Here is a 6647-nt window from a genome sequence, read left to right as displayed (position 1 = left end):
GGATGTTAGGATTCAAAAAAAAAAAAAAAAAAAAAAAGGGGCAAATCGTTTGGTGTTGATTACAGTCAGCTGAAAGCCTCTGCTGCTTCGGGTTTCTGCTTCTTTGACCTCATCTGTTTGCCTCTCGCTCTCAGTTTATATCATGCTCCGGTGGCTCGGAGACTAAGCCGAACTTGATTAGTGCGCTGATATTTATCAAACACATTTTTTTTCTTTTTTTTTAACAGAGCAGAAAAAAAATCAAAGTTGTGSCTTTTTCTTTTTCTTTTATTGTTATTTTTTTCTAATGGGGCTGTGAGTTTATGTAGCTGCAAGTTTTGGAAAAAGAAATGTAATTTTTTTTCTGTTGTGTAAAGTTTTTACTGTTTACTTTTTTCCCCTTCAAGTGAGACTGGAGTTGCTTTTGCCTTAAGAAGTTTCTGTTTTGTAAACCTTTGGACACCTTTGCCATTTGAAGTGACCATGGACGTAATTTRCGTGGGGGTTATGACCCCAACAATAATTTGATCCAGYCAATATAACCCTCCTAATAAACTTGCATTGCTCTAACACTAAGGTTGGGCAATATTGGCACAAAAATTAATCACGATTAATTGTGGTATTTAGCCGATAACGATTAATTTGACGATTAATCCCCTGGAGTCCCTGGACACCCTTATGTCCTGGTCACATGACCACTTTAGTGGGAAAGATTTGCTCCTCATAAAAATCTTTTCCAAATTGTGTAAAAATTACAGACTTCAGGCTATACATCAAATTCTAAATTATGTTGACAGATAAATAAATTACAGAACCTTTTTTTTAATGTTCATCATATTTGAAGTGGAGAGGAGCACCAAGCAGACTGACTGGAGAAATCTCCAGTCAGTCAGCTTGGTGGCATTAATCGTATTAATCGTCAAGTGCCAAATAATAAATCAATTAATGTTTTTCTGGCGGTTAATTGCACCCGATACGATTGTGCCCAACCCTATCTAACACAATAGAAATGAACTGGTTAAATACACAGCTGCAACTCTCTTGTTGTCTTTAGGTAACTTTGACCTGATTTCAAAATTTATGATGTCACATTTAAGCATWATTAAATGACATGCAGGGTTTTATTCACACTTATCACATTCTGGCTGTGTTTGTTGAATCGTGTTGTAGCCAAATTGTAGTTCACCAGATAAATACACTCTTGGAAAATTGAGAAATTTAGGTATGTCGTATAATATACATTCTAAAAATGAAAAAAAAAAAAAATCCTGAATTGTTCAACAAAAGTAAATGATTCAATAAATAAATAAGTAGGCAGAGAGCATAACARTAGACCTAAAGTTTCACACTTAAAAGTGACATTTGAACTAAAAAGAGTTTCAGTAGCAGGTTTTAGGTATAAAAAAAACAAAAACTCCTTCTGCAAAGCTCCAAACTGACTGGACCTGTTGAACGAGGGCCCGATGAAACTCAGGGACGAGATGAAAAACTGGCTTTGGTTGATAGTCCTGCCAGCGCTCCCCTCTCCTCCTGCCATTAACGCAACAAGAATGACCTTCCAGTGTCGCCCCCTCCTCCGCCCCTCTCCCCCCTTTAGGCTCTGATCGTGTTTCCATCTGATAGAGATCTCATTACACACAGAGAGGACTTCGAGCCCGAGCCCCACTCAGAGACGTTCCTGACCAATAAGATGTCTGTCTGCAGAGCAACTGGCCCTCGCTGCTATAAATGCAGCCTGTGTCTCGCTCCGAGGACAGCTGCCTTCAAGTGTGTGTGTGTGTGTGTGTGTGTGTGTGTGTGTGTGTGTGCTTCTCTGTGCCGAAATGACTGTTGTTTCAGAGACGTTCCTGACCAATAAGATGTCTGTCTGCAGAGCAACTGGCCCTCGCTGCTATAAATGCAGCCTGTGTCTCGCTCCGAGGACAGCTGCCTTCAAGTGTGTGTGTGTGTGTGTGTGTGTGTGTGTGTGTGTGTGTGTGCTTCTGTGCCGAAATGACTGTTGTTTCAGTGGTGTGTAATGACAGATTCTTCATTTGGTTATCTACATGAGGCACCTGGCCTCTGAAAGGCAGTGTGTGTGTTGGGTGGGGTGGGGGAATTCAGGTTATTTCAGGGGAAAAATGCAGCGTTTTTATTGATCATTGTTTTTTTTATTTAATTTTTTTTACCCCCACATGGATTCAGTCTATCCACCGCTGGTTTGTCTGCCTTGTCTCAGAAAACTGATCATTTGGAGTTTTGTGTGTGTGTGTGTGTGTGTGTGTGTGTGCCAACGATGCATTCATTCCTATATATTCAAACATCGGTGAAACCAAGCTGCATTCCCAAGACAAGTGGCATTCACAGTTGATTTTAGGGATTTTCTTTCTCTTTTTTTCATGCCTGAATGAGTTTTCAACCGGTYTCAGTGACTCACTAAGTTTCCAGTTGTTCTTTCAGGACAGAAGTTAAATGTAATGAATCACTTGGAAAAATGGGCGAGAGCTGTTAGGATCTGTCAGTAGGTTTCACAATGACAATTAGAAAAAACAAAACCCTACAGTATCAGGGTTAGGTGTTTTTTCTGAGATATGATTGTCGTGTGCTAGTTGGAGACAATGTTCAATTCATCTAATTTTAATACCACTTTAATCATCTATAAAAGCTAATGATAAACATAAAACTGACTGYATTTTACATTTTGTAGCAATAAAAGGGTCAAATGAAAAAAATTCCTCCACAAACTCTAATATTTTCAAATTTCAAACAAATTCTAACAATATCAGGTTCCAGATTCCTATAAATACAAAAACCAGGTGTTAATTCACGAACATACAGCTACAGAGTGACAGAAACTAAAATCGAGGCCAGTTTGAGTCGACTTCCAGAAGTACTCTGATTATTTTTGAAAAAGTATTTGTCCCACAAATTTTTCCGTCAGTGTTTCAGTGACACAAGAGAGACGGCCATGGGACTCAAGCTAAGGACCTGAGAACCCCCACAAACATTTTTTAAAACATTTTTGGAAACTCCTCTGCAAATACCTTTTGTAATTTGTTGCCAGCTCTTACAGTTAGGCAAGACACGGGCTTTAGTTGAAAGGATTTTATTGAAACATGAGCACAACATTCATCCGTCATATATATTATCGCATCGTTAGCAAAAATACACAGAGGGAAAAACGTACTCTTGTGTTGCAACTTGAAGCTAATCCTTTTTGCACTTTTTAATTTTTTTAAAGAATTGCTTCTTTTGAAGATGATAAGCTTGTAGCTGAGTTCTCACATTTGGATGAAATACAGCAACAGTTTATTAGCTCATTAATCTTGCTCGTAAATCACAACTTGTGAGTTTTGGACCTCAGCTTTTGTTTAAAAGATGCAAAACTTCTATGATTTTTCTGTCTTTTTGTTAAAAATCCTTTTTGAATTTAYTGGAATTCTGGCAAAGAAAAGTTTATTACATTTTAGTTAAAAATGTAAACAGTGCTCTCTGGTGCTAACTGGTAAAAAAGCCAATATACAAAGTACAGCTTGTCTCAACTTTACTAAAGTCTTGTCTTTGTGTAAATTATTTATGTATTAATTTAGTTTCATTACATCAAAGGCCAGATTGACAAAGACAAAGGACCACTTTTGGCCGTCAGGTCGTGTTACGCCCACACAYGATGCAGTAATGTAGCTGTTCCTGGTTACAAAAGCTACAAAAAAAAAAAAATCTCTGACAAAAATAGGTCTTTTTTTTAGCGCATACATGGGCAAACAATGTGTCGGGGTCAAATGTGACCATCTGTTTCCTGATGTCCTTAAATAAAGAAAAAAACAAACAAACTTCAAAATAGGTCACAAAAAGTCCATATTTTATTAATAAATCTGAAATAAAAACTTAAAAAACCTACATGTTGGATATCTAATTTCAAAGATATTCAACGAAGGTTCAAACTCTTTATTTGGTCATRATGATAAAGATCAGTGTTTGGGATGGCACTAAGTTTAAAACATTTCAAAAAGAAGAACAATTATAATTAATATTTGGTCACCAGTTCCAGTTGACATAAATATGACCGATATTATATTCCAAGAGAATATGTGACAGAACAGGCTGACTGTACTCCAGCTTGGAGTGGGATAAAAAACAAAAGCTTAATAATYCGTCTGGAAGATTTTTTTTCTCCCAGTTTATTTTGCAACCTTTTTGAGTGAAATCTATGTTGAACAGCGAAATTTATGATTATCCTGACAAGTCCGAAAATTATTTCAAAACTAAAACAAAAACCCAAACAAATAAAAAAAAAAACTGTGTTTTTCTGACCTGCTCAAATTACACTAAACTAGCTTCTCTGTTCTGGGAAACTGCAATCAAGATATTTTATGATTAGCTCACATTTTACGACCTATAAAAATACACAGGTATAGTTTTACCTTGAGCAAACTTTATGAGAACATTCACCTCCCTGAACTTTTTTCTTTCGCAGAGGACAGGTGTGACGGTTCATGAGCTCAGTGTGTCAGAGGTGAGTCAGTAAAACTGTGACAAACAAAGCAAAGCGAAGCGAAACAGAGCTTGTTTCACAATAAATCTTTGAGAGCAAAATCCCTTTAATTAAAACATTTAAGTGGGCCAAAACACTCGCAAATTATAGGATTTTTCTTTTCGCTTTTCATTTTCTGCACTAGTTGCAGTTCTAATTACATGAAATATAAATTACACACAAACATGCATATTGTTTATTTTCATTCCGTTGGTTCTTTGTGCAGCTGAAGGTTCACAGAAAGTGGAAGCTTGTGGATGTGTTTGCTCCAGCGCTGTCCCCCCCCCACCCTCCCATTGTTCTTTGTCCAGTCACAGTGGAGCATTAAGGAAGTGCTCGGAGCGTGCCAGTGTGCCCCTGTGAAAGTGTCGAGGGGCCGAGTGGTGGATGAGTGTGGAGTGGCTGAACAGTGGCAGCCTTACAGGCAGTTAGCGACCCAGCGTTTAGACAGAGGCCTGGCTGGCAGCAACCAGGAAGTTCCCATCAGCTCCGGCTCTGCCAAGCAGGGAGAGATGCAGGCGCTGGTGCTGGAAACATTCCCTTGGGATTTCTTCGGCTTCGCCTTGCCTCGCATGTGCGTTTAGCTGAATCAAGGGGAAAGAGAGAGAGAAAAAAGTTAGAGGAAGTGAAGGAAAAAAAAGTTGAATGGGCAGAGTCTGCCTTTTGTTTGCCGTCTYAGGTCTTTTACATAAGAGCAGCTGAAAATAAGGGGATTAAACAGAGGAGGAAAGGAAGCTAATGTAGAGCGTTGAAACTCAGGGCTCGACCACRGATCCTTTCAGTCCGGCGTGGAGCTGCTAGATTACTTCCATGTGTTAGTGCGAGGCAGGAGGAGAGGGAGAAAAGAAGAAAGGAGGACGGGCAGGGAGAAGTTGAGCGATTGAAAAGCGAGCAGACTTGGATTGGTGGAGATCAGCGGTGGTATTGGACAGTGGAACGGATCTGTGTGACAGCCATCTCTAAAACCATTACCCCCGCAGCTCAGACTCRGGGGAACTCGTAACCTCCTCCTCCAGACTGACCTCATCGACTTAACTCTTTCTCACAGAACCCCTCTGTGCTGAGGAGGCAGACCTCATCAGATGCCAGTCCCAGACAGCGGGCAGGCAGCTTTTACAGGCAGCTGCACTCCCAACAACTTCTAGACGTCAGGAGTTGTCACCGGTATACAAGCAACTTGGGATCTGTTTCCTCCAGTTTGTGGCACTCCAAAGACTCTTATGGGAAGGTTTGAATTAGGTGTGCCTGGACTTTGTGGAAGGAATGACAGATTTCAACAAATAATGACAAAAAAATGTGGCATGGCGCAGGAAGCAAATGTTTATTGACAAATAAAATAGGTTGAAGYGTTCAGATGGGAATGTAAATCAGAAGATGTGCTTTTAGACCTGAATCTGAAATAAAAATAAGGGAGCTGCTTCTTAAAAATATATATGAGTAAAATCTAAAATATATTAATTATTTTTGTGCAATTAATTTATTTTTGTAGATTTTTTTCTTGTATATAGTTGCAAAAAATGTATTTTTTTTTCAATTTTTACAAAATTGTTGAAGTGTGTGTTAGCAAAACTCTCTTAAGGACTTCTCTCAAGTTTTACGATTTCTCTCCCTAAAATTTTGCTTGAATTTATAGAATTCAAAAGTGTTGTTTTTATTATACTTTAAGATGCTTTTCTCTGATTTTTAGTGAGTTAAAAAAAAGTTACAAACAAATTTCGTCGTCTTTAACTAGTTTAGATGACAGAAGAGAAAATGAGACGTGAGAAMTGTGAGTTAACATAACTGATGTTGATTTTGCAATATAATATCACACATCACACATTTTTCTAATATTGTGCAGTCCTAAGAAGAACTAACAATTATATATTACCAAAACTACCTTAAAATCCACTTGTTAGTTTGATTTGTGTTTACTAGTTTTATCATTACTTTAACCAGACAGGCAGTTCTGGTATAACTGCCTGTCAGTTGCATTTATAAAATAAAAAAATATAAAATAAATTGAGTTTTACTTCAATACACCTTTCTGTAATTTTCAGAGATTTAAAAACTGTAACAAACTTTTTAAAATACTTTTAGAAAGTTTATTTACAGTTTTTAAAGCAAGTAGATAGTAAAACTTTGCTATAATATAATATAATATAATATAATATAATAT

The 6647-nt window shown here is 37.7% G+C and overlaps 1 protein-coding gene across 1 annotated transcript in view; it reads left to right on the top strand.

Moving 5' to 3' along the window:
- Positions 1 to 6647, top strand: part of efnb1 (ephrin-B1) — an 80306-nt gene that overhangs the window by 5314 nt on the left and 68345 nt on the right. The gene's annotated exons all lie outside the window — the stretch shown is intronic.

This window comes from Austrofundulus limnaeus, unplaced genomic scaffold (assembly GCF_001266775.1).
Source record: "Austrofundulus limnaeus strain Quisiro unplaced genomic scaffold, Austrofundulus_limnaeus-1.0 Scaffold219, whole genome shotgun sequence".
NCBI lineage: Eukaryota > Metazoa > Chordata > Actinopteri > Cyprinodontiformes > Rivulidae > Austrofundulus > Austrofundulus limnaeus.
The sequence above is the reverse complement of the archived record's forward strand: the minus strand, read 5'-3'. Positions and strand labels throughout refer to the sequence as shown.